General features: G+C 43.2%; 1 protein-coding gene across 2 annotated transcripts in view; it reads right to left on the reverse strand.

Moving 5' to 3' along the window:
* The window catches only part of galntl6 (polypeptide N-acetylgalactosaminyltransferase like 6), a 1,468,073-nt gene that overhangs the window by 893,019 nt on the left and 547,687 nt on the right, over positions 1–27,367 (reverse strand). The window lies entirely within an intron of this gene.

Genomic DNA, 27,367 nt, shown 5'->3' on the forward strand with positions numbered 1-27,367 from the left:
CTTGCAAAACAACGTCAAAATGTCTACTGTTGGATGTGATTCCAGGATTAGGCAACACTTGCTAAACAATCCCGAGTGTGCTTATCACAACCAATTTAAGATAATCGGTCAAGCTCATTATGTGGCTCATTTACACTTGCTCAAGCAACATACACGCATTTGGAAGGGCCCATTCTCTGCAAATAAAAGGGATGTGTTCAAACGTTGCACTATTATTGAATTACCTGGATGCTTGGGGAGCTTCTAGCTCCCTGCTGCTTTCTCCACAGCAGTACCTCAGCCAAAGTCAACTTGCCAGCCAATCAGCAGCCAGCCTTTCTCCTGCTGTATAAATTATTGTCATCGTTTGAAATTTGGCATTCTTGCATCTGTCCTGCTGAGTGCAAGTCAAAAAGCTTGGGCAACATATCTCTCTTTTCAGAAATATTCAAGCTCTGTGCTATCGAGCAAGCATTGTTACTTTGCTCAATCAGTAACTGCCTAATTTGTTAAGCGGGCACAGTAAAGCCTGTCAAACAGTCCACCTGTAAAATCGGTGACAGTGCTCTTAGGACAGGGAGAAAATAAATGAGCTTGGGTTCTTTCTGCTGACCATTTAGGGGAGATGGTGGCGTGGTGGTATTGTCACTAGGCTGGTAATCCAGAGACCAAGGGTAATGCTCTGGGGACCAGGGTTTGAATCCCACCGCAGCAGATGGTGGAATTTGAATTCAATAAAAACCTGGAATTAAAAGCCTGATGAAACCATTGCTGATTGATGTAAAAACCTATCTGGTTCACTAATGTCCTTTAGGGAAGGAAATCTGCTGTCTGAAAGTCTGCTGTGGTTGGCTCTTAAATGCCCCCTGAAAAAGGGCAATTAGGGATGGGTAATAAATGCTAAACCTAGTCAGCGATGCCCAAGTCCCATGAATGAATAAAAAAAAATTTGCTCCAGTGACCCCTGCTACAAGGCACGGTGTGAGCGGACACGATGCTGGCCATTGCTCAGTGGCAGCAATCTCTCGTCTCAGCCAGGAAGTTGTGGGTTCTAGTCCAACTCCAGAAGCTAGAGGACAAAATCTGAGCTGATATTCAGGCCTCTTGTGCATTTCTGATTTTAACTGGTGGCCGTGCCTTCAGCTACCCAGGTCCCAAGCTCTGGAATTGTCTCCTGAAACCTCTCTGTTTGTCTACCTCATTTTCCTCCTTTACGACAGTTCTTAAAATCTAACTCTTTGACCAAGCTTTTGCCCATCTGCCCTCATATCCCATGATGCGACTTGGTGGCAGAATTGGTCTTGTAACGCCGCTGGCAAGGATATTACGGCACCACCGGAGTGTGTCTCCCCCACCCCCCCGATATGTACGGTGAGCCGTTTAAATCTCCATTCAGTTCGGCGGGACCGTAATAGCGCGCTGGGCAGGAGGGACGGTAAAATCCTTGCCCCTGTGAAGTGCCTTGGGACGGTTTATTATGATAAAGGTACTATATAAATTAGCTGCTGTTGTTGATACTCCCAGCGCAGTAGCGGCGGTGTGCTGCACTGTTAGGTGTGCTGCCTTTCGGATGAACTGTCAACCGAGCCCCTGTGTACCCTCTCAGTGGTACATTATAGATCCTGGGGTGCTATCTGAAGAAGAACAGGGGAGTTCTCCCTGGTGTCCGAACCTATCCCTCAAAGCGTTAAATCAGATGATCCAGCTAATTATCTCATTGGTGATTGTGGAACTTTGTTAAGTGGTAACTGGTCACAATGCTTTTTACATTACAACAGCGCTTTGGTAAATTCTGATCTTGTGAAAAACACTTTAGAAATGCTTGTTGGTTCTTTCTACAAATGATCACCTGTGATGTTATTGAACAAAGACTTTCCATTCTTGTACCATGCTTCCCTCTCTGCTATTTTCAGAAAGAAAGATTGCTTTTATATAAAATATTCCATGTCCTCAGGGCATTGCAAAGTATCAGGCAGTAGATAAATTAAAATGTCATCTTGCTTGCTATAGAGGCAAAACAGGGCAGGCAGATTGTGGACAGCCAGGCCCCACACACAACACTGAACCTCCACCGGTGGCTTAAGCACATGTAAAAGGTCGGACAGAGATGGGCCAGCTTAGTGTGCTCCATACTCTCGTAATGATTGAGACACCCTTTATCCACTTGGAGCACCACTTAATTTGCTGGGAGAAGCAGAAAAGCATATGAAGAGACAACCACTCCCCACCCCTTCCAAGGACAATCAGTGAAAAAAAAATAAATGCTGGCATTTTGTGGAATACTTCAACAAGAAACAAATTTAAACCTTGAAGTTATAGGGAGATGGCAGTGGAGTGGTAATGCCATTGGACTGGTAATCCAGAGACCGCAGGCTAATGCTCTGGGAACATGGGTTCAAATCCCACCACGGCAGCTGGTGGAATTTAAATTCAATTAATAAATCTGGAATATGAAGCTAGTCTCAGTAGTGGTGACCATGACAACTATCATCCATTGTTGTAAAAACCCATTTGGCTTTCCCTAATGCTCTTCAGGGAAGGAAATCTGCAGACCTTACCTGGTCTGGCCTACATGTGATTGACTGACAGCAACAGCGGTTGACTCCTAACTGCCCTCTGAAATGGCTGAGCAAGACATTCAGTCCGAGGGCAATTAGGGATGGGCAACAAATAATGGCCTTGCCAGTGATGCCCACATCCCATGAATGAATAAAGGAGAAAAAACGGACACAGAGAAATGTTCAATGTAGCGTATTCACAGTCAGCTCGTGCTAGCAGCTGAGGTGTTAAAATCCGTTTGCTAATTTGGGGATCGTTTAGGTTAAGGGCAGAATTTTCTGCCTGTCGGGTGGGTGGGCCCGACCCAATCTCCAGCGGGTGGGGAGCCGATCCCCGCAGGAGAAGCAGGCCCCACCTCCAGTTTACGTGGGCGGGCCAATTAAGGCCCCCCCAGCGTGATGTCCCCCGGGAAGCGCTATGCGCTCCCTGTTCGGGTGGGGGGGGGTTGATTTCCCAAAAGCGAGAGTGCGCTCTTATCGCACATGCACACGAAAGAGGGCACATCTCCCTGAGGCTAAGTGCAGCCTCAGGGAGATCGCTGACAGTTTTAAAAACATTAAAAACAGAGAAAAAAAAAATCCTTAACATGTCCCCCTCATGTGACAATGTCACATGAGATGGGACGTGTTTATAATTTACATAATAACTTTATTAAGCTTTTTAAAACCCTACATAAAACCTCATCCCGCCGCTGGATGAGGTTTCATGTTTTCTCTAGTTGCCGCCGGGGCTCCTGGCCTGTCCGCTAACCTTAAGTTTGGACGGGCAGGTCCTTTAATTGTTTAAACGATCCTGCCAATGATCTCAATTGGCCATTGACAGGTCAGCGGGCCCGCAGCTGATTTTGCTGCGCCCCCACCTTCTTGAAAATTTAAATGGGGCGGGGTGACGTTGAGGGTTCCGCCCGACATCATCCCGCCTCATTTTACCCGTCAGCGAGCAGGCCCCGCCCCCCTGCTCACCGACAGCAAAATTCAGCCCTAAGATTTAAAGTTGAGTTCTGTGCAAGATGTCAGCTAGTGAGAGGAGCTGGGGTGTAGCAAACTACACATTGGGATAAGGAATTGATAATCCATGTTACTTTTGCATGGGGCTTTAGGGACCAGAAGTCAAATTAAATGAGGAATTAAATAAATTACAACTTTAGGGTAAACAGCTGAGGAATGAGAGCTGAGACATTAAGAAAGGAAGTAAAACTAATCAACAAGGGCCCAAAGGTAAGGGGTTGCAGTGATATTAATAGACCTGTGCATTTTGGTTAAGAGAAGATTCACATACAAGTTACTAGACCTTGAAGGCCACTAAAACTGTAGTTAATGAAGACATGACTCAAGGCTGAGAATGAGGATGACTTTCATCTGATTGGCTTGAAATATTTAGCAGTGATTTGGAATTGTGGCAGAGTTAATAAGAGAGGATCTGGGGGGGTAATCAAAAGAAATGATTTAATCTGAGATAAGCAGAGAGACAAATCGATTTTGAGTGGAAATCTGAGACCTAGATAAAGATATTGAAGAAACAAAGCATGCCTTGAGGGAAAATCAACACATTTAAAGGGCATTGCATGTTAGGGGAGATTAAAAAGGTAAAGGGATTTGATGGAGCAGATACAGATAAGCCTATTTTTAATTATGAGAATCCAGAAAGTGGTGGGGATGGGAGGGTGACACATTTTTAAAATTAGAACTGGGCCATTGAGGAGTGAAATTAGGAAACAATCTTCACCCATAGGGAAGCGGAAATGTGAAATTCTATGAATATCGATGGCCGGTGAGCTGAAATATTCAAACGTTTTATTTGGTAAGGGGTTCAAGGGAAATGGAGCTAAGGAGAGTAAATGGAAGTACAGAGCAGCTACGGTCTCAATGAGTAGCAAAACAGGCTTGAGGGCCTGAATGGCCTATTCCTAGGGCAGAATTTTGAGCCCGGCGGGTGGGCTCCCTGCCGTGCTGGGTGGGGACGGACGGAAAGCAAACTGTCGCCGGCGATCGGCGCTGCACCGTGATTTCACACTGGCGGGCCAATTAAGACTCGCCCATTGTGAAACGTGAGCAACGGCGCTCAGCGCTGCCTGTGTGGGCAGGGGGATGAGGGTGAGTGGACCCAGCACAAACTTCACGCATGCGCGTGAGTGGGCGCTGCATAATCTTCCTAAGGCATGGAGCTGCCTCGGAGAAATGAAGCGATATATATATATATATATATATATATATAAAAAAGAAAATAAAAATGTTATAAAACATGTCCCCTCACATGACTCTGTCACACGAGCAGGGGCATGTTATTAATTCAATTGCAAGACTTTTATGATATTTTTACTCACTTCTGGAAATCTCATCCCGCCCATGGGTGAGGTTTCCAAAGAATTGCAAAGGCCGCTCGGCCTTTTCACCTGCCCGCCAACAGTTAGCGGGAAAAAATGTCACTTAGTTGATTATTTAGCGGCCTTACAGGGCTTTTAGTTGTCGGCGGACGTGCTGCCGACTCTGGTGCGCACCCACCCGACTGAACTATCGCGCGACTGGGCGTTACCATTGGCACGCCCGGCCGACGCCAACGTGCGTCGTTCCACGCTCGAGCAGGTGGGGCGCGCCGAGCGGGAACTTCTGCCCCTAACGATCCTCTAATTTTGTGACAGCCATTTTGCTGGCATAGGAAAAGCGCAAGAGACAGATGTAACATACGGCCTGCTGAACTGGATCTGCCATTCAGTATGATTCTGGCTGATCCTGAGTTTAACCTGCACTTTCCCGCCTGCTCCCTATGTTCCCTCATTCCCTCAGACACCAAAGTCTATCCCAGGCTTAAACGTATTTAACAATGGGGCCACCATAATCCGCTGGGCCAGAGAATTTCAAGGGTTCACAATGCTTTTGAGTGAAGAAACCTCCCCTCATCTCAGTCCTAAATAATCAGCCCTTTCCCCTGAGGCTGTGCCCCCCCCCACCGCCACCCTGTGTTTTAGTTTCCCCGATCAGCTGAAACAATCTCTCGGCGTCCACCCCCAACAAGCTCCTCCAGGAAACAGCACGGGTAGAATTTTGCCCTGGTCGGGTGGCAGACAGACCCAGGAGAGGCCGTGGAAGCAACCGCTGCCCGCGATCAGGGCCCTGGCTGCAATTTCACGCTGTCGGGCCAATTAAGGCCAGCCCGGCGTGAAACACACACTCAGCGCTGCCTCTGTGGGGGGGGGGGGGGGGTCGGGGGGGGGAGGTGTTGCGGTGGGGGGAGGGGGATAAGCTCGGAAGTTCGCACATGGGTGCGGGTACTCGTAGGAAAAGCTCCCTCAGGCACAGAGCTGCCTCAGGGAGATGAAGGTTTTTGAAAGTAAAAAAATATTTTTACAGTGTTAATGACGTGCCCCCTCATGTTTCGCCGTCTCACGCTATCGTCATTCCTTCACCGTCACACGAGCAGGGACATGTTAGAAATCAGTTTGAAAAATTAAAAAATTTATTTTTTAATGACCGGTCGAATCCTCATCCTGCAAAAAAAAAAATCCAAAGGCCACTTGGGCATTTTCACCTGCCCACCATCTGGAAAGTTGGATGGGCAGCGCAAAATTTCATTTAAATAGATCTTTGATGGCCCTCATCGGCCTGTTGATTGTAGGCGGGCACGCTGCCGACTCCCAGGCGCGCCGGCCAAGCGAAATATCGCGCGAGTGCGCGATGGAGTCAGGATGCTCGTCCGACATCATCGCGCATCGTTTTACGCTCATTCAGGTCGGGCGTGCACCCTGCCCAGCCAATGCAACATTCTGCCCTACGTTTCAGTGAGTTTGCCTCTTACTTTGGTACACTCGAGAGAATATAGGCCCAATTTGCTCAGAGCTTAAAAAGGGATAGAAACAAATATTGATACTTCCTGATTATTCAATTTGCTTTTAAATTAAATTGTGTGAAATATTTTGAGGGGGGAATGAAAATACATTATCAGTGAGTTGCAATCTATCTGATATAAAGATTCTGGTGTGCATCTTTTTATCTGATTATGTAGTTGCTTCTGTGCTAAATTTCTTTTCTGGTCATTGATATATTACATCTCTCCAGGGCATGTATACACATACAGAAAGATGTCTTCGATTTGCAGTCAGCATTAAGAAAGATCATTGGTTATCATAGAGAAAAAATGTAATTACGGAAGTGTTTTTATGAAATGCTTCAAACATCCCTCCTAATGTTCCTTCATTAGTTACAACATTTAATGTAAAACATTTTTTTTAATCTTTTATTTGTGCCAGAATTGATTTGCTGATGTAAAATATGAATCATACTTCTGGAATCCAATAAATGAGGTTGTTTAGTTAATTCATTGGATCTTTACAATGAAGGAATATGGTAGTAGTAGTAGTTACATATCTCTGGACCCTCAAATTAGCCTGTGAGACTCCAGCATTCAAAATGCACTGCAGCAGCTCGCCAGGCCTCCTTCAGCAGCACCTTCCAGCCCATGACCTCTACCACCTAGAAGTACAAGGGCAGCAGATGCATGGGAATATCATCACCTGCAAGTTCTCCTCCAAGCCGCACACCAGTCTGATGTGATATTGCATTCCTTCACTGTTGCTGGATCAAAAACCTGGAACTCCTTCCCTAACACTGAGTCTACATACATCGCAATGTTACAAATGTGAAGCTTTATAAGATGGCTATCTTTAAACTGTATTGTTTAATGCAAGGTAAAATGGAGCAGTGGACCCAGAGCCAAGCAATGAGACTTCATACTAGTTTTGCATGGAGACAAGTACGTGTGACTTAGTTGCCATGGGGTCAGGGGCCCAGATCAAAACCTATTGAGAAAGGTGCAAACTTTAACACCTGTATACAAAGGAGGGGACAGTTGACCTTACCGTTGCAAGACTTATAGATGCAGGGATCCTGGAGAGAGAGTGAGCGATGCTGCTACATTTTCAAAGCAAAGAAGCTACAGCTAAGAAAGTAGGATGCTTTTAAGAATAAGCTCCCTGTATAGAAAGAAGATGGGGCTTTTTGAGAATGAAGAACCAAAGATTCACCAAAGTGGACCTTATGGCTGGAAGTCCATTCAATTATGTTCAGAATATTGAGTGATGGAGAATTTTTTTAAAAAGGACACTGGAAGACTCACTGTGATCTGGCAGGGAGAAGCAAGCCTGCTGAAATGCCGGGGAGGGGTTTGGATTTCAATCCAGAAGGCTACATTTCTGCTGAGAGTGCAGTGTAAAGTATAAATGTAGTATGGGGTTTCCGGTCATGTTCACAAGTTCACAAGGAATACCTTTTCTGAAGTTTAGTTGCCTACTACATAATGTTAGCTGATGTCAATTTCAATTTTTTTTGTTACAGTAAAAGCCTTAAAAGTTGAAATCTTGCCATGTGATCCTTTGAGTCAGTCCCTGGAAATTTCTATCGCTTTTTTAAATCTAACGGTATCTAGGGGAATTGTAACAACATGGACTGCAGCAGTTCAACGAGGCAGCTCACCAGCCCCTTCCTCGGGGCAATTAGAGGAAAGGCAACTCACCCACCACTACCTAATTCAGGGCAATTAGAAATGGTCAATAAATGTTGGCCTTGCCTGTGGTGCTCATAATCCACGACTGAGCATAAAAAAAATGTTTATTACTTTTAACTGATTCTCCTGCTGATTAGTGGAGTGTAAACCTAGTTGAATTAAATGGGTTAGAGCAGAGCAGAGAGAGGCATTTTGGACATATATGTCAAGCATTTGCTCCACCAATATTCCCAGTGAGTAATTTTGGATTCCGACTTTATGGAAGGAAGAACACCTTACTGGTAATGCTGGAGTTGATGGAATAATAAAGGCACCCAGGGTAAATATGTTCCAATTGGACACTCAGGGCACAGTTATCTCGATGGACTACAAATTGTTACCACATCAGGATGTCATTGATACTTTGGAATTTTCTAACTTTCTATGGAAGCGTTACACAAAATCATAGGATTTCTTTTGCTTGCAATTAATAGCTTCTTGCAGTACTACAGGATGTGGGTTTATCATAAAGACTTTGCTCCACAGCATTATAACATGTGTCTTTGATTTTATTTATTGCTGCACAACTGCTTTTATAAGCATTGTGTCAATTAATTGTCAATGGGCTGTTGTAGAATGGTCAAGAACACCACATTTGCCCAGGTAACCGTAGGTATTTTGAGAGTAACTCTTTTTTTTTAATTGATCCACAGGCAGGATATGGGCATCGCTGGCTGGGCTAGCATTTATTGCCCATCCCTAGTTGCCCTTGAGAAGGTGGTGGTGAGCTGCCTTCTTGAACCGCTGCAGTCTATGCGGCGTAGGTACACCTGCAGTGCGGTTAGGAAGGGAGTTTACACATGATATAAATATAAGTATTAAAACATTTCAGGAGTGACACAATCGGTTAGTTTTCTGCAGTTCATGCAGCCCAATTCACATTTCATAAATCTGACTGCTGTAAAACTGCTGCAAACTGCTAATTCGATAGATAGCCATTTAAAATCAGCAAAAAAAGGCACCATCAGAAAATTTTAACTAAAACAGACAAATATATTTTAATTCAATACACCTTTTAATATCAGCCTTCCCATACAGTACGCAAGATAATCACAAACCCTTTTTGCTGAAATCTGGGATTAACGACTAAGGTCAAAGCTGGAAGCAAATTTTTCGGCTTATGGACTGCTCAATCAAATCCCTCTTGGAATCAACTCTGATGTTGTAACGCATCTAAATTGAGCTGCTGGCCATTAATTGTAAATGCACTTGCAGTTGCTTTAGTTCTCCAGGTTGTTAAAACTGCTCAATTAGCTGAATCCCTACATAGATGTGATATTTGGCGTTGACAATTACGATTGTTTGACAGAGGAGCCTTCTGTTTTAATAAGGACCCCTCGATACTGTATTGTACACTGACAAAAATAAATCACAAGTGATGACTTGATGTGCAGTATGACTCAGTGGTGTGTTTCGATACCTGTTGCATTGTCATACCATGATTAACCTTCCTCAGTAGCAGTAATAACTCTAATGCCATTGGATGCATATTAAAATGAAAAACCAGGCCGTAGCATAATAATGACATTCATTCGCACAATGAAACCATTAAAATTGGTTGCTATTAGCTATAAAATGCCATCAAATGTAGAAAACCTGTCAAATTAACTGTTCCAAAGCTCACCTCAAGCAGGCACAAGGATCCAATTAGACTCAGAAATGCAGAATTTGTGGTATAAATATATGCAATTTAATGCACAATTCTGACAGGCCACTGCATAACGTAGCTTTAATGGTAGATGAAACTGTCTTCCATTGTGCTTGAATTAAAAGCACTGTCTTAAAGGTGAGGATGTTACAGTTCTTCCAGTACCTACAGTGCGTCACATTCTTGCAAAGGTGACTTTATTAATAGCACAGGAAGACCTCATTCTAATTTATTCCAAAAAGAGCGACATGATACTGTGGCACTGCAACATATACAATTCTGTGATCGCTTTAACCATTCTAGGTGACAACAGCTGCCAGTTCCACAGCCCCCAAATTTTGCAGCTAAACGAGCTGCAAATGTTTTTTTTTTCCCCTTATAAAGAGAAGTGACGCCAGCAGGGCAAATTAGATTATTAGATTTAGATTATTTCCATTTAAAAGCTTTCATCATCATGCCTGGTTTAGCTAGTGCTGCCCATATAAATGTTGGCAGAACACAGGTATTAGTCCGTGATGCTGATACAACTAAAGCAGAAACAGGAGAAACGGGTGGGGGGGGGGGGTGCGGGGGGTTGGTGAGGGATTTTCTGCACCTGCCCCCAGGGACCTTCCGGTCCCACCACAAGCCAATGGGCTTCTGGCTGGGGGGGGTCACCTTGCCCGCAGTGGGTCCCACCCGTGACAGGGCCAGAAAATCCTGGCCAGAAAGTGGCACCATAGGTTCTGCTGACTGAGGAATGAGGGGCGGAAAACACAATGAAGAGCGGTGGTCAACCTAAGCTCTTAAGGAAAGAGGGTGATGGTGGAACAGTGGTTGCATTGCTGGACGAATATTCCAGAAGCTTAAGCTAACAATGCAGAGATGTAAGTTCAAAACCCACCGTAGCAGCTCGTGAATTTAATTGAAGAGCCCTGGAATTTAAAAAATAACACTGTTTCAGTATTGATAATGTAATCATGAAGCTCTGGATCGATGCAGAAACCCACTGGGTTCACGAATGTCCTGCAGGGAAGGAAATCTGCCTCCTTCTTGCGCTGGCCCATAAGCGACTCCGGACCCACAACAATGTGGTTGACCGCCCTCCGAAGTGGCCGACCAAACCACTTGGCTGCACAAAGATGGGCAATAAATGCTGACGTCGGCAGCACTGTCCACATCCTGTGGACGGGTTATAAGCAAACTATACAGCCTCCTTCTAATATATGGCCCAGATCTTTGGGTCTCCATATCGTCGGAGATCGGACATACCACCCACCCACCACCCCCCACCCCACAAGATGCACGGTGGAACTTCCAAGGGATGCCAGGAAACAGGGGAATTCTCCAGGAATCTGAACTTCGAGTGGGCAATTCCCCTCTTTTCTGAGACACCTCCGAACAATTCTCTTACTCTTAGCTAGAGTCAGGGATTATGGACAGTTCTGACTTACTTAGTTGGATGGTTATCCAGGAAATAGACATGAAAATCCTAGTGTAACTCCTGGGTAACAGCACAACTAACACCCCCAATCACTCACTGTGACCCCTCCCTCCGACTACCCACACTGACTCCCTGACTACCCACTCCCCAATTAAGCCCTGACTCCCACCCCCAACCCCACCTGACTGGCCCTCACAACCTGACTAACCCCTGACTTACCCCCTGACCCACCTATCGCCCTACCATCCTACCACCCCACCCACCTACCACCTAACTCACCTGTCACTCTACCCACTCTAACCATCTCACCCACTCTATCCATTCACTAACATTCATACTGGGCGTTTAATCTTACCTTACAGCGGCTCATGCTGTAGAAAGGGGGTGCATCTTCTGGGCTGATTGCCTTCACTGGTCTTTGTGTGGATTCCTGCACTAAGGGAGTTCTCCTGCATCGAGGATCGGAAGTCTGGTCCTTTTTACACATATCCAGGTAAGTGGGTAGTTTTCTGCTTGATCAGCGCCACACACAGCAGTTCCCACTCTGATCGGAAGATTTACGTCTAAATGTACGAATTTAGATATCCACCTCAGTGCTTTGCTACCGAGCCAATTCCCCATGATAAATTTGTAAGGAAATCCATGAAAGGATGAAATCCACCTATTAACACTCGGCCTGGAACACTTAAAACACACGCACACATGTGCACACACACACAGGTGCACACACACACAGGTGCACACACACACATGAATGCACACACATTAATGCCCACAGTTCCGCACAAATTCCATGCTTCCAAGGTGCAGCCTGAAGCTGAGGCATTTTGCTGACAGAAAGTGAAGGGAAATTGGAAGCTGCATATTTCTCACCAAACTGGCAGGGATCAGAGAGACATGCATCTGATCCAGGGAGACATCAGCCAGGTTTTTGTCAAGGAGATGGGTAACCGGAGTCGGGAACATTCCCTGGAACTACTACTCTTGTATCAGGTGGTGTGTGCATGGGCTGGATAAGGGCCAGCTGCCTCTGAAGGAAGGCCCAAGGCGGCAATGGAAGTGGGTGAATCGTGAGGCCAGTAGATTGGAAGGCCCATCTCTGCTTACTGGAATAACAGCCCAGTTGTATTCATGGTTGTTAGGCCTTCTAGCCCTCATCCTTTCACCCCTACCACCCAACTCCCATGCCCCCTCCATGCCACTTCATATCCCCTATGCCCTCCGCCCACCATGCCCCTCCTTTCCCCCTCACATCTACCAAGCCTCTTCCATCCAACCATTACACACTCCATCTACCATGCCTGCTTCATGCCCCCTGTATCTCCCATGTCCATGCCTCCTCCATTCCTCCATGCTCCTTTCATGCCCTCATTCCCCCTCTATGCTCACTCACCCAGTATGCAATAGGTAAGCAAACAATGAGTCATGTAATAGTGGCAAAACTTTGAAATGCTCATGAAAATAAAAAACAGTCATTTAAAAATCCCTTGGAAAACAATTGCACCTCTTACCTTCTCATTAAATTGTCAATCAAACACAGTTAGTCAAATTCCCATTGTGAAAACCTCTAATTTTGTCCAAATAAACACACAGGTGCTGAAAAACTGTTTCAAAGAAATATAAAGTTATTACAAGATAATGAAGATGCTAACCAAATAACCCTTGCAGCCCCCTTTGCAACTGTTTAAGCAAACTACTGCCAGGCCATGTCCATTAACCATTCTTGGAGCTCAGCCAAGCATTCATCCAACATTGAGACACAGTGATAGCAGTGTGTACCATCTACAAGATGCACTTCAGCAACTCACCAAGGCTCCTTCGAAAGCACATCCTAAACCCACAACCTCTAATACCTAGTAGGACAAGAGCAGTAGACGAATGGGAACACCACCACCTGAAAACTCCCCACCAAACCACAAGCCTTTTCTGACTTGAAACTATATTGTCGTTCCTTCACTGTTCCGGGATCAAAATCCCAGAGCTCCCTTTCTAACAACACTGTGAGCGTAGCTACACTGGATGCAGTGGTTTAAGAACATGGCTCAGCACCACCTTCTCAAGGGCAACTAAGGATGGGAAACAAATGCTCACCTTGTCAGCAATATCCGCTTCCCATGAAAGAATTTTTAAAATGAGCGGTTAGTTCTATTTCTGCATTTCCCAATATCATGGATGCACTCATTCCACATGAGAGAGTGTACCACTGACCATATTGATAAAGGCAGGAAAAGAGGTGCCCAGGGATTGTTTCCTGCAACAGGTGGTCTTAGGCGCCTGTTTTATGACTGAAAAAAAAAAGTCACAAATTTCTAAGCCAATCGCCGATAAATCATTGAAAAGAAAACAGCACATTCTCCAGCAGCAACATTGCAAAATCTTGTTTCAGTCGCCAATTAGGATTGTAGACATACGTCTGTGCATGTTTCTTTTACTTCCTGAATTTATAATCTTAAAAAACCTGCTTTTAGAACCCAGGAATCTTTAATGAGCTCCTGTCACTGCCAATATCTGTTTAAAAAAAGTCACCTTCTGTGCTAGTCCTGCAGGGCAAAGAATGGGCAGCCTCCTACTGGGGAACGGTGTCCTGGGAAGCAACCTTTATGGCACTCCAGCACACTTAATAAATGTACTGTGCAACACCATTACTTTCCGTTGCTGGTGCTGCCTCTTAAATGTCACGATGAAGGAGAGCTGAAAGAACAATTCTTTAAGGTTCATTTAAATCGCTCTTTAAGCACCGCAGGGAGCAGACTGAGGAGTATGAAGTGATTGCGTCAGGTTCTGGGTTGCCATGCCACCTGAGCGTAGACTACTGTTCACTGGACTGTGGCACCAGCTGGGCTAGATTTTGTTTGATATATTTGAATTATACCTTATTAAAATTCTTATTCACCTTATTCCACTGTACCTTTTTATTTGTTTGGTGTCAATTCAGGGTTTTTCTGTCCCACTACCATAGCCACATTGTAGTTCGATTAAAAACAAATTCTCCACAAATGCTTGCATTACACTGAAACATCTGATCTAAAGTAGATGTCCTGTACAATGCAATGATGCACAACAATGGTCAGGTAGGACTTCAGTGATTTTCTTTTTCTGTTACCTTTAGGGCTGAGTTTCAACCAAATGGAAGAAAAAAAGAACAACATTACATTTATATAGTGACTCTCACAAGCTTAGGGTGTCCCAAAGTGCTTCACAGTCATTGAAATAACAATTAAAAAATGTAGCCACTGTTGCAATATTGGAAATGTGGGAGCCAATTTATGTACAGCAAGCTCCCAGAAATATAATGTGATAGTGACCAGGTAATCTGTTTAAGTGATGTTGTCTGAAGAATAAAATATTAGCCGGGACACTGAGGAGAACTGCTCTGCTCTTGTTCAAAACAGTGGCATGGGCCCTCTTATTTCTACCTGAGAGGGCGGATGGGACACCATTCCAGCAGCACGCCTCCCTTGTGCCATGTGGAATAGAACAGTGTTTTAAGGATGCACATTAATAATGCAAATTGTCCAGGAGCTTGTGGCGAGGAAAAGTGAATCATAAATCACATGTGATATGCACCATTCCATTAGATTCACCACATGGCATCCCACCATTAGCTTCCCCATGAATTTAATGAAAATGCTGCATATGAATATTAATTCTCCATTACACTCACCACAGAAAGTCAAGTCTAGTAATTAGCGATGAAAACAATGTGATAAATGTTAATGACTGCCAATCAACCTCTCTGTCTCAGATAGTGTAGTCTCATTCCTCCTGGCAGTGAATTATTGTTGGAGATTTAAAGATGTCAGATATTAAATGTAATTATTTTCTTACTTTTCCTTTCTGTCTCTTTTTCTCTTTTTTTTTATCCCAATATGTTTTCCTCTCTTTTTTTCGCTCCTGTATTTCCTTTCACAGGCTTTCTCTGTCATTCTACTTATCTCTCAACATTTACATTTCAATTGTTAAGGAGTTAGAACTTGATCCTGCCATTTGCAGAGGTCTCAAATGCCCTGTCGCTCCCATTGCAGCAATATCCAGCAAGTTAGAGAGCAAAAATTTTTTGATGCAGGAAAATGTCTAACTAGCTGCGAGATGCCTTGTTGCAGAAAATCTCAGCCCATATTTGTGTGATCTCGCTGGTCCCCAGGAGGACAGGATACACAACGTGTTAAACTATCGGCCCAGAACTTTTTGCAGTGGGACATCTCGTGGTGTGACCTTGCACTCTTCAGCTGAAAAAGTTTCACAGCTGTAAGCTGCAGGAAGTGTGAGCTAAAAGGAGGATTTAGATACAGCAAAATAAAGAAAAGCTGCTTATAAAAACTGAAAGATTGATATCAAGAGGATAGCGATTTAAAATGATTGGCAAAAGAACCAGAGGCGACAAGAGGTAAGACAATTTTTATGTAATGCATAGTTAGGATTCCACTGTCTGAAACGGTGGTTAAAACAGGTTCCATAGGAGCCTTCAAAAGGCAACTGGATAAAAATTTGAAGGAGTAAAATTGCAGGGATATGGGTAAAAATTGGGAATCGGAGTAAGGATTGTTCTTCAGTAACCATGGGGGATTTTAGCCTACATACAGGCTGGAAAAATCAGATGGGCAAAGGTAGCAGAGATGAAGAGTTCATAGAATGTTTCTGAGGTAGCTTCTGAGAACAGCACGTTCTGGAGCCAACCAGAGAGCAGGCTGTATTGAACAACAAGATAGGATTAATTGATAACCTCATAGTGAAAGTATCCTTAGGTAGCAGCAAGCATAATATGACTGAATTTTACATTCATTTTGAGGAAGAAAAGAGTGCTTCTAAAATTAGTATTTTAAACTTAAATAAGGGCAATTATGAGGGCATGAAAGCAGAGCTAGCTAAGATGAACAAGCAAATGAGGTTAAGGTCAATAGAAGTTCAGTGGCAGACACTTAAAGGGATATTTCAGAATACACAGAATATGTACATTCCAATGAAAAAGAAAAATTCCAAGGGAAGGGCCCACCTTCCGTGATTAACTAAAAAAGTTAAAGACAGCATCAAACTTAAAAGAAAAAGTATATAATTACACAAAGACAGGTGGCAGGTCAGAAGATGGGAAAGAATATAAAGAACAGCAAAGAATAACAAAAAAATGAATAAGGAAGGAAAAATTAGAGCACAAGACAAAGCTAGCTAGTAATATAAAAACGGGCAGTAAGAGTTCCTATGGATACTTAAATAAGGAAAGTTAGAGTGAGTGTTGGTCCTATAGAAAGTGCGTCTGGGGAATTGATAATGGAAAGTAGGAAGACGGCAGATGAATTAACCAGGTATTTTGCTTCGCTCGTCACGACAGAGGACACAAGTAATATCCCAGAAATAGCTGTAAATCAGGAAATGGAAAGGAGGGAGGAAAATTACAATCACCAGGGAAGCGGTATTGAGCAAGTTGTTGGGGCCGCGGACTGACAAATCCCCAGGTCTGAATGGACTTCACCCTAAGGTCTTGAAGGAAGTGGCAAGTGAGATAATGGATGTGCTAGTTTTAATTTTCCAAATTTCTCTAGGTTCGGGGAAGGTTCCATTAGATTGGAAAATGGCAAATGTAAATCCTTTATTCAAAAAGGGAGGGAGACAGAAAGCAGTAAACTACAGGCCAGTTAGCTTAACATCTGTCACAGGGAAAATGTTAGAAGCCATTGTTAAAGATATTATAGCAGAGCACTTAGACAAATTCAAGGTTTTGTGAAAGCGAAATCATGTTTAACCAATTTATTGGAGTTCTTTGAAGGATTCTGTGTTGTGGATAAAGGGGAACCGGCGGATGTACTGTACTTAGATTTCCAGAAGGCATTTGATAAAGTGCCACATCAAAGATTATTGTGGGAAATAAAATCTCATGGTGTAGGGGGTAACATACTGGCATGGATAGAAGATTGGCTAGCTAACAGGAAGCAGAAAGTTGGCATAAGTGGCACATTTCCTGGTTTTCAGGATGTGACGAGTGGTGTGCCACAGGGATCAGTGCTAAGGTCTCAACTTTTTACAATTTATATAAATGACTTGGATGAAGGGTCCAAAGGAATGGTTGCTAAATTTGCTGATGATACAAAGTAGGAAAGTAAATTGTAAAGAGGACATAAGGAGGCTACAAAGGAACATAGATAGGTAAGTGAGTGGGCAAAGATCTGGCAAATGGAGTATAATGTGGGCAAATTTGAAATTGTCATTTTGACAGGAAGGACAAGAAAGAAGCATATTATCTAAATGGTGAGAGATTACAGAGCTCTGAGAATCAGAGGGATCTGGGTTTCCTAGAATCACAAAAGGCTAGTATGCAGGTACAGCAAGTAATTAGGAAAGCTAATAGAATATTATAATTTATTGTGAGGGGTATTGATTACAAAAGTATGGAGATTATGCTTTAGCTGTACAGGGCACTGGTGAGACCACATCTGGAGTATTGTGTACAGTACTGGTCTCCTTATATAAGAACATAAGAACATAAAAAATAGGAGCAGGTCTAGGCCATTCGGCCCTCAAGCCTGCTCCACGATTCAATAAAATCATAGCTGATCTGACCCAGGCCTCATCTCCTCTATCGTGCCAGCTCCTCATAACCCTCAACACCCTGATATTTCAAAAATCTATCTACCTCCTTTTTAAATACTTTCGGTGATTGAAGGAAAAATGATCTAAGGAAAGAGATTTAAGGAAAGATGTAAATGTGTTAGAAGCAGTTCAGAGAAGGTTTACTAGGCTAATACCAGGAATGGGCCGGTTGTCTTAGGAGAAAAGGTTGGACAAGTTAGGCTTGTATCACTGGAATGTAGAAGAGTAAGAGGCAACTTGATTGAAACTTTTAAGATCATGAGGAGTCATGACAGGGTGGATGTGGAGAGGATGTTTCCTCTTGTGGGAGAATCTAGAACTAGGGGTCACTTTAAAAATAAGGGATCTCTCATTTAAGACAGAGATGAGGAGAAGTTTTTTTCTCTCAGAGGGTCGTGAGTCTTTGGAACTCTCTTCCTCAAAAGGCAGTGGAGGCAGAGTCTTTGAATATTTTTAAGGCAAAGCTAGATAGATTCTTGAGTGTCAAGGGGGTGAAAGGTTTTTAGAGGTAGATAGGGATGTGGGTTTGAGGTCACAATCAGATCAGCCACGATCTTATCGAATGGTGGAGCAGGCTTGAAGGGCCGAGTGGCCTACTCCTGCTCTAATTTGTATGTTCAGATGTAAAAAAGCCTGCACAGACTGGATGGGACAAATTGACTCCATCAGTGCTGTATTATTCTATTATTCTATGATGAATTACATATTTAGCAGGTACATGGCTTTAATTAGGATTGTCAAATTAATTAGAAACCATTTGAAGTCACAGCCTTGAGATGAACCCGTTCTCAGCTTCTTCAGTTATCTCTTCCTTTAGCTAATAAACAGGAACCCCATGAAATATAACACGTATTATCCTACACTATAACCTATCCCTAAATAGCTACTGGGAGGCTGACCTGTAAACAATTAAATTGCAGACAGAGGCCACATATTGTTAAGTGCCCTATTTCCTTTATAATTTTTTTGTGAACTAATCTAATTAGTACTTTGTCACTGTTAAGTTATCTGTTCTACTTTTCCAGGGTAATGAGCTAAGTGTGTTTATGGGTTAACGAGTAATTATGCTCCTAAGGGTATCCATTTTTCCCCTTTGGTTCCCTATATGGTGTTAGGGAGAAGAGTGCCTTCAAGCGTCACAATTAATCAGTCGATCACTAACTGATCTCAGCAATTGATCCTTCTCGTCAACCTCAGGATATCACATTTTCACTCACGTTCAGCTTTTTTAACATCATTTCTCTGACCTTATGTGGCATCTTAAGAAACGAGCTATCTAGCTGATTGCCTCAATCAATTTCTTCCAATGAACCTATCCAAATTAGAACCCGAAATTGATGGTGAACAAGTGCCCAAGAGTTAACTTAATTAGTTTTGTGGCATTGCTAAATTGAGGAGGCCTGTCTTTCAATTATATTTGCATTGCACAGGGTATCTATTTCCTGGTCCCATGCCAGAGAGTGTCTAAATCACTTGTGTGAGGTGAAATTATGTTTCCTCCTCTTCTACCTCCTTCCTACACCACCCCTCCCCACCCCACTCCCCCCTCTGCTCTCATAAAATTTTCGCATTCCTGGATCCCAGTAAAAAAAAAAAGCTTATACTTATATAGATCCTTTAACACAACAAAACATCCCAAAGCACTTCACAAGAGCATTCAAAGTTTGAGGCTGAATCACGGAAGGTGAAAATAGGACAGATGGCCAAAAGCTTTGTCAAAGGGGTAGGTTTTAAGGGAAGACTTAAATGAAGAAAACAAGGTAGAGAGGCAGAGAGGTTTAGCGAGGGAATTCCAGACTTTGGGGCCCATAAGCAGCTGAAGGAATCATGGAATCTTAACGGCACAAAAGGAGGCCATTCGGTCCATCATGTCTACACTGGCTCTCCAGTGCCATTGCCCTGCCTTTTCCAAACACCCTTGCACACTGTTTCTATGCAAGTAATCATCTAATGCCCTCTTGAATGTCTTGGTTGAACCTGCCTCCACCACACTTCCAGGCAGTGCATTCCAGACCCGAATCACTTGTTGTGTGAAAAAGTTTTTTCTCATGTCACACTTGTTTCTTTTGCAAATCACTTTAAATCTGTGTCCTCTCGTTCTTGATCCTTTTACGAGTGGGAACAGCTTCTCCCTATCTACTCTGTCCAGCCCCCTCATAATTTTGAACATCTCTATCAATTCTCCTCTCAGCCTTCTTCTCTCCAAAGAGAACAGTCCCAGCCTCTCCAATCTATCCTCATAGCTGAAGTTTCTCATCCCTGGAACCATTCTTGTAAACCTCTTCTGCACTTTCTCCAATGTGTTCACATCCGTCCTATAATATGGTGTCCAGAACTGTACACGATATTCCAGACGAGATCTAACAAGTGTCTCATATAAATTCAGCATAACCCCCCTGCTCTTGTACTCTGCTTAATATGCCCCTATTAATAAAGCCCAGGATACTATATGCTTTATTAACTGCTCCCACCACCTGTCCTGCCACCTTCAATGATCTATGCACATATACACCCAAGTCCTTTTGCTCCTGCACCCCTTTCAAAATTTCACCACTTATTTTATTTTATCTGTCCATGTTCTTCCTATGCATCACCTCACACTTCTGCACATTGAACTTCATCTGCCACCTATCTGCCCACTCCACCACCTTGTCTATGTCCTCTTCAAGTTCCACACCATCCTCCTTGCATTTCACAACATTCCTAAGCTTTGTTTCATCTGCGAACTTTGAAATTGTCCCCTACACACCAAGATCTAGATCATTAATATATATCAAGAAAAGCAAGGGTCCCAATACTGACCCATGGGGAACTCCACTACAAACCTTCCTCTAGCCCGAAAAATATCCATTGACAATTACTCTCTGCTTCCTATTTTTCAGCCAATTTTGTATTCATGTTGCTACTGTCCCTTTTATTTCATGAGCAATAACTTTTCTCTCAGGTCTGTTGTGTGGCACTGTGTCAAATGACTTTTCAAAGTCCATGTATACCACATCAACAGCATTACCTTCATCGACCTTTCATGTTACCTCCTCAAAAAACTCCAGCAAGTTAGTCAAACACAATTTGCCCTTTAGAAATTCATGCTGGCTCCTCCTTATCAACCCATATTTTTCTATCTGACTACTAATTCTATCCTAAATAATTGTTTCTAGAATCTTGCCCACCACTGAAGTTAAAGTGACTGGTCTGTAATTGCTGGGCTTATCCTAACAACCTTTTTTGAACAAGGGCATAATGTTTGCAATTCTCCAGTCCTCTGGCACCATTCCCGAGCCTAGGGAAGACTGAAATGTTATGGGAAGTGCCCCTACAATTTCCACCCTCACTTCTTTCATAACCTTGTATGCATCTCATCTGACCCTGGTGCCTTGCCAAATTTAAGTACCAACAGTCTATTCAACACTTCCTCCTGATCAATTTTGAACCCTTATGGTGACAGAGTTTCCTCATCTGTCACCATGGCCTGGGTAGCATCTGCCTCCTTGGTAAAGACGGATGCAAAGTATTCATTTAATACCTCAGCCATGGCCCCTTTGTCCATGTGCAAATTCCCTTTTAGGTCCCTAATCAGCCCTACTCCTCCTTTTACTACCCTTTTACTATTTATATGCCAATAGAAGACTTTGGGATTTCCCTTTATGTTGGCTGCCAGTCTTTTCTCATACCCCATCTTCGCTTCTCTAATATGCTTTTTCACTTCCCCTCTGAGCCTTCTGTATTCCTCTTGGTTCTCAATTGTATTTTCTACCTGACCTGTCATAAGCACACTTTTTCTTCTTTATCTTAATTTCAATCTCCTTTAGCATCCAAGAAACTCTGGATTTGTTTGCCCTACCTTTCCCTCTCAATGGAATATACCTTGACTGTGCCCGAACCAATTATTTTTGAAGGTAGCCCATTGATCAGCTACAGTTTTTCCTGCCCTCTTTCGTTCCAGTCTATCTGGCCCAGCTCAGTTCTTGCCCCATCAAATTCAGTTCTTGTCCAGTTAATTATTTTTACTCTGGATTGCCTGTAGTCCTTTTCTATCATCATCCTAAAATATAATGATCACTGACTCCGAAATGTTCCCCCACTGACACGATCTACTTGGCCTGCCTCATTTCCAAGAACCAGGTCCGACAGTGCGTCTTTTCCTGTTGGATTGGACACATACTGCCATAGAAAATTATCCTGAACACAATCTAGGAACATTTTACCCCTCTCTGCCCTTTACACAACCACTGACCCAGTCTACATTCGGGTAATTAAAGTCCCCCATTATAACTGCACCACAATGCCTGCATCTCTCTGCAATTTCCCTGTAGATTTGTTCTGCTACATCCTTCTCACTATTTGGCAGTCTATAGGCTACACTGAGTAATGTAATTGCACCTTTTTGTTCCTTAGCTCTAGCCAAATTGATTCTGTCCTTGAAACCATTTGGACATCCTCTTTCTTCAGCACTGCTCATTGTTATCCTTAGCCAATACCAACATCTCTACTCCTTTCCTTCCTTTCCTATCTCTTCTGAACACCTTGTACCAGGGAATATTTAACACCCAGTTCTGCCCTTCCTTGAGCCAGGTCTCTGTTATTGCCACAACATCATATTTCCAAATAGCAATTTGCACCTAAACTCTCCAACCTTATTTACTATACTCTGTGCACTCACATACATGCATAGTAACCCTGATTTAGATTTTGTTACTTTCTCCCTTACCCCGAATTTATCTATTAACGTACGATTCACTATACTAGTGCTATCTATCCCTCTCGGTATTTTGTGCACCCTGGTATTCCTCTCTAATATTTTCCCTTGGTTACCAACCCTTGCCGAGTTAGTTTAAAGCCCTCCCAACAGCACTAGCAAAACGCCCCACAAGGAACTCAGTTCTGATAAAAACAAAAAACTGCAGATGCTGGAAATCCAAAACAAAAACAGAATTACCTGGAAAAACTCAGCAGGTCTGGCAGCATCAGCGGAGAAGAAAAGAGTTGACGTTTCGAGTCCTCATGACCCTTCAACAGAACTAGGTGAATCCCGTTCAGTTCTGGCTCTGTTCAGATATTACCCGTCCGGCTTCTACAGGTGCCATCTCCCCCAGAGCCAGTCCCAGTGTCCCAGGAATCTAAAGCCCTCCCTCCTGCACCATCTTTCCAGCCATGCATTCATCTGCCTTATTCTCCCACTTCTGTCCTCACTGGCACGTGGCACTGGTTGTAATCTGGGGATTACTACTTTAGAGGTCCTGCTTGTTAATTTTCTACCTAGCTGCCTAAATTCTGGTTGCAGGACCACATCCCCCTTCCTACCTAAGTCATTGGTAACAATGTGGACCACGGCATCTGGTTGATCATCCTCCCCACAGAAGAATGTCCTGCAGCCGTTCTGTGACATCCTTGACCCTGGCACCAGGGAGGCAACATACCATCCTGGAGTCACATCTACGGTTACAGAAACGCCTGTCTGTTCCCTTAACCAATGAATCCCCTATCACTATAGATCTTCCTTTCTTCTTCCACCCCTCCTGTACAGCCAAGCCGACCATGGTGCCACAAACTTGGCTCTGACTGCACTCCTCTGATCAATCAGTACTCTCACCAGCTTCCAAAACAGAAAACCAATTTGTGAGTGGGACCCCAAGGGAATCCTGCACTATCTGCATACTTCTCTTGGATTGCCTGGTGGTCTCCCATTCCCTCTCTGTCTCCAGGCCCTTAAACTGCGGTGTGACCACCTCTCTGAACGTGCTATCCACTTAGCTCTGAGTCTCGTGGATGTGCCACAGTGACCCCAGCTGCCGCTACAGCCTTGAAACCCAGAGCTCAAGGTTCTGCAGCTGACAGCAGTTCCTGCACATGTGGTCATCTAGGACACCGATAACGTCCATGTCTTCTCACATATTACAGGACACACATTCTGCATGATTGAGCTGCCCTGCCACATCTTAACTCTACTTCACTTACGTTAACTTTGTTCTACTTTGAATTATTTAAATAACTTTATTATATTGGCCCTATATTTCCCTTATTTTCTTTCTGACAAAAGATAGATAAAGAAAGGAGCACCTTCTCCCTTGTCATCGAGCTCCCTCAGTCACCAAACTCCAACTGAAGCTCTCTTCTGCAGCCAAAAACAGCACTCCAGTGAATACAAAGTCAGCACTATAAAATAGCCTACTTTTATACTCTCTAAACCTAGCTTCTGGAAGCCTGATTAAGCCAGTTATCTAATTAACTACTTGCAGCCACAAGCAGAGCCTGTTTGAGCCCTGTTTTAAGGCTGGGCTAAAACTCACCTTCTTCTAACCCTAACAGCAACTTTTAGTTAATTGCATAATAAAGAAAGACTAAACTTTAGGTAGAATTTAACTGTTAATTTAATCCTTAAACCCCTTCAGTGACCAAACTCCAACTGAAATTCTCTACTGCAGCCAAAAAACAGCACTCCACTGAAGACCAATGGTGAAATAATTAAAACCAAGGGGTCAGAATTAGAGGGGCGCAGATATCTCGGAGGACTGCAGGCCTTGAAGGAATTTAAGATATAGGGAGGGGTGAGGCCATGGAGCAATTGGGAAACAAGGATGAGAATTTTAAAATTGAGCTGTCTTCCTTTACTCATGTCTGGGCCTATTGTAGACTCATTATGATTATTCAATCCATTATCGTTGTGACAAACAGGATGATAGAAGGTGAACTTGATGGACCTTGACCTTGTCTCATCTGGAAATTCTTACTATCCCTTATGGTCAGATCGCCTGACATAACCTTCTATTTCCATGTATTATTTGGGTGTAACAAAACTCAAATGTTAGGGCTGTTTATTGGTATTGACTTAACAGTAAGACCAATATTGCTGGGCATGTGTAGCTCACAAACCTCACTAACCATACAAAGTACAGCCAAGGATGTAATATATGGACGTTCCTTTCTCACGCTATCTTCTGCCCAACATATTCTGTGTATTATGCAAGGGTGTTCAAACAATTCAACACTTTCTGGCCTGCGCTTGCATGTGCATATGTGTCTGCATGTGCATACATGCGTGTATGTCTGTGTGCATGTTTGCATGTGTGTGAATGTGCCTCTATGCAGAGTTGGTCTTAAAGAACCTTGTTGCATGATTTTAGGAAAAAAAGACATGTTTTAAAAGTTTTCCTTCTGTTTCATTGGAGAAGGCTGGTTTGAACTGTAAACCTTGGCTCATGTAAATTTTTGGGTGAGGTTTGTAGCACAGAAATCCTTTGAGTCTTCACTGCAGTGGACTATTTTGAGCTCGCGTTTGCTTTCAACATGGCATAAAGCTAAAAGTGCTCAGGACCACAGCATGTTAGTTCAGAGATGAAAGAGCCTCGATAGGTGCTGTATTTTCCAATAATTAGCACTCAGAGTAGCTCATTGGGAAGCTCATTGTAGTGGAAGAGCTGGTAATGATAAGATGGCAAACAAATACACAACATGGAAATCAACACCACATTCCCTTTGGCCAGTGGAGAGAAGATGGAAGAATCTCGTTGAAGATTCCATAAGCAGTAAAGTCTTCTGCAAATGAGAATTTTCCTCAGTTGTACATAAAATTCGATGCATTATCTTCCGGTCAAAAAGCAGCTCCTGCAAATCCCTTGCCCGGTCAAAACTAATTAACTGGAAAATTGAAGCGCTATCCCTTTGAATGACTGGTGCACTTTTTATGGTAGCATAATACTTTTTCCAAATGAGGAACATCAGGCTTCTGATATTTATATTTGTGAAGCAGCTTAGCAATTTGCCAGGGGCACTTCAACTTTTGACACCTCGATAGTCTGAATTTAAATAGCAAAACCTTACATAGAGCTTAACTGATACCCCATGATCTGCTCTGATTTTCAGACCATGAATAGGCCCCAAGCGGTTACAACCTGCAATCTCTAATTTCCTTTTCCATTTTCTTCAGTGAAGTATGTTCATTTTTACTCAGAACAATGTGTAATGGGTAATTTTACAATGTTACTCATGAACCGGAGGTAGTCTCCAACATTACAGGCCCTCACACTTTCTACAAATGCAACTTCCCAGTCAGAATTGAAATATCTCTAGGGTATAAATGTTAGGAACATAGGAACAGGGGGAGGTTATTCAGCCCTTTGAATTGATCTGTATCTTAACTCCATTAACCCAATTTGGTCCTATGTCCCTTAATACCCTCACCTAACAAAAATCTATCTTAGTTTTTGAAATTTTCAATTGGCCCTGCCATCCCCACCCACTATCAGCCTCAACAGCTTTCTGGGACAGAGAGTTCCAGATTTCCATTATGCTTGCATGAAAAAATACTTCCTGATATCATCTCCGAACAACTCAGCTCTAATTTAGTGGATCGCTGGAAAAATAATACTTGCAGTTTTTAACTTGTCATCAGTAAATAAATAATTAGGTGACTTAAGACTCCCTCTTCAAGTCTCATGGGAAGACACTGGCCAAGTAACTTTAAGCTTCCAATTGGGCAAGACAGGAAAGATGTTGAGACTCTTGAACAATGGCAAATATGTCATAACATCATAGGTGCTTTTATACCACGAGTGCAGTTCTTGAAGGAAGGCCTGCTCTCCCTCTACTGGTTGTGTTCTATATTGTGGGTCCCTTATACCAGTGACATGCAAACATGGAGAAGCTATTTCAGCAATGTGAAAGTGGGTAGCCAATCCTTTGCATTGGCTTTCTATGTGGCTCTGTATAAAAATGGAGCGGGCTCACCAATGGAAACCAACTACACCCTCCACTCGGCATCCAAAAGAAGGAGCAGTCACTTTTCTGAACCAGCAAACGTGTCAAGTAGAAAGGTTAAAACTCAGGTCATTTTAAAATCACGACTGAAGCGAGAGTGAAATAAGATACACTAGATGTTTCATAGATTAGTTGTTGTTCTGAAAATTTTATTATCTGTATACTCATTACCCTGCTTCCCAACTGATCCCCAACATGTTCCCCAGGAACTTCTTGTGAGCCATTGGCTCATTACAGGATCTCTTCAGTAAATTTTATTGCTTCTGCCTTCATTCTCATTTTTGGGGTCCTGCTATGGCACTTGAACAAGAACAAAATTTTGGGACTTCAGATCGCTATCCTTCTGGATCTGGGCAGATGATGGAAGTCAAAATACAGAGAATTTTAAAACAGCGCAGGTGGTCACCCTTGACCTCCCCATGAATGTCAAGAAACTGCCGTGTTGAAACAAAGTCCAAGTGCTGCAGAGAATTAGAGATGGTATTTATGAGTTAAGGACCATTTGAATGAGGAGATTAATGTTCTTCCATTCAATCTCTCCCACCCAGAAAGCAAACAAGTGAAACTGTGGACCCTCATTCCTGCAGGTAGTAACCTGTTCTTAGAGATTCCTGAAATGTCAAGTTAATGTCGACTTATTTCCCTGTCTGTTTCTTTCTTTTCTCTCTCTTCATCCAATCTTTCTTTCCCTCTCTTGATTCCCCTTTCTTAACATGTTTTGACTCTAATTCCCCCTGAATTCTTTCTTCATTTTGCCTCTTCTTCTTTCTCAGTCTTTAACTCACATTGGTTGAAGAGATACATTGTTGGTCCGGCTGTTCACTGAGGTCCCAGATGTTCCGTCGTCCTTCTTACCAGCTCACACTTCCAGAAAGTTCCGGAGCAAA

This window comes from Carcharodon carcharias, chromosome 4, assembly GCF_017639515.1.
Source record: "Carcharodon carcharias isolate sCarCar2 chromosome 4, sCarCar2.pri, whole genome shotgun sequence".
Taxonomy (NCBI): domain Eukaryota; kingdom Metazoa; phylum Chordata; class Chondrichthyes; order Lamniformes; family Lamnidae; genus Carcharodon; species Carcharodon carcharias.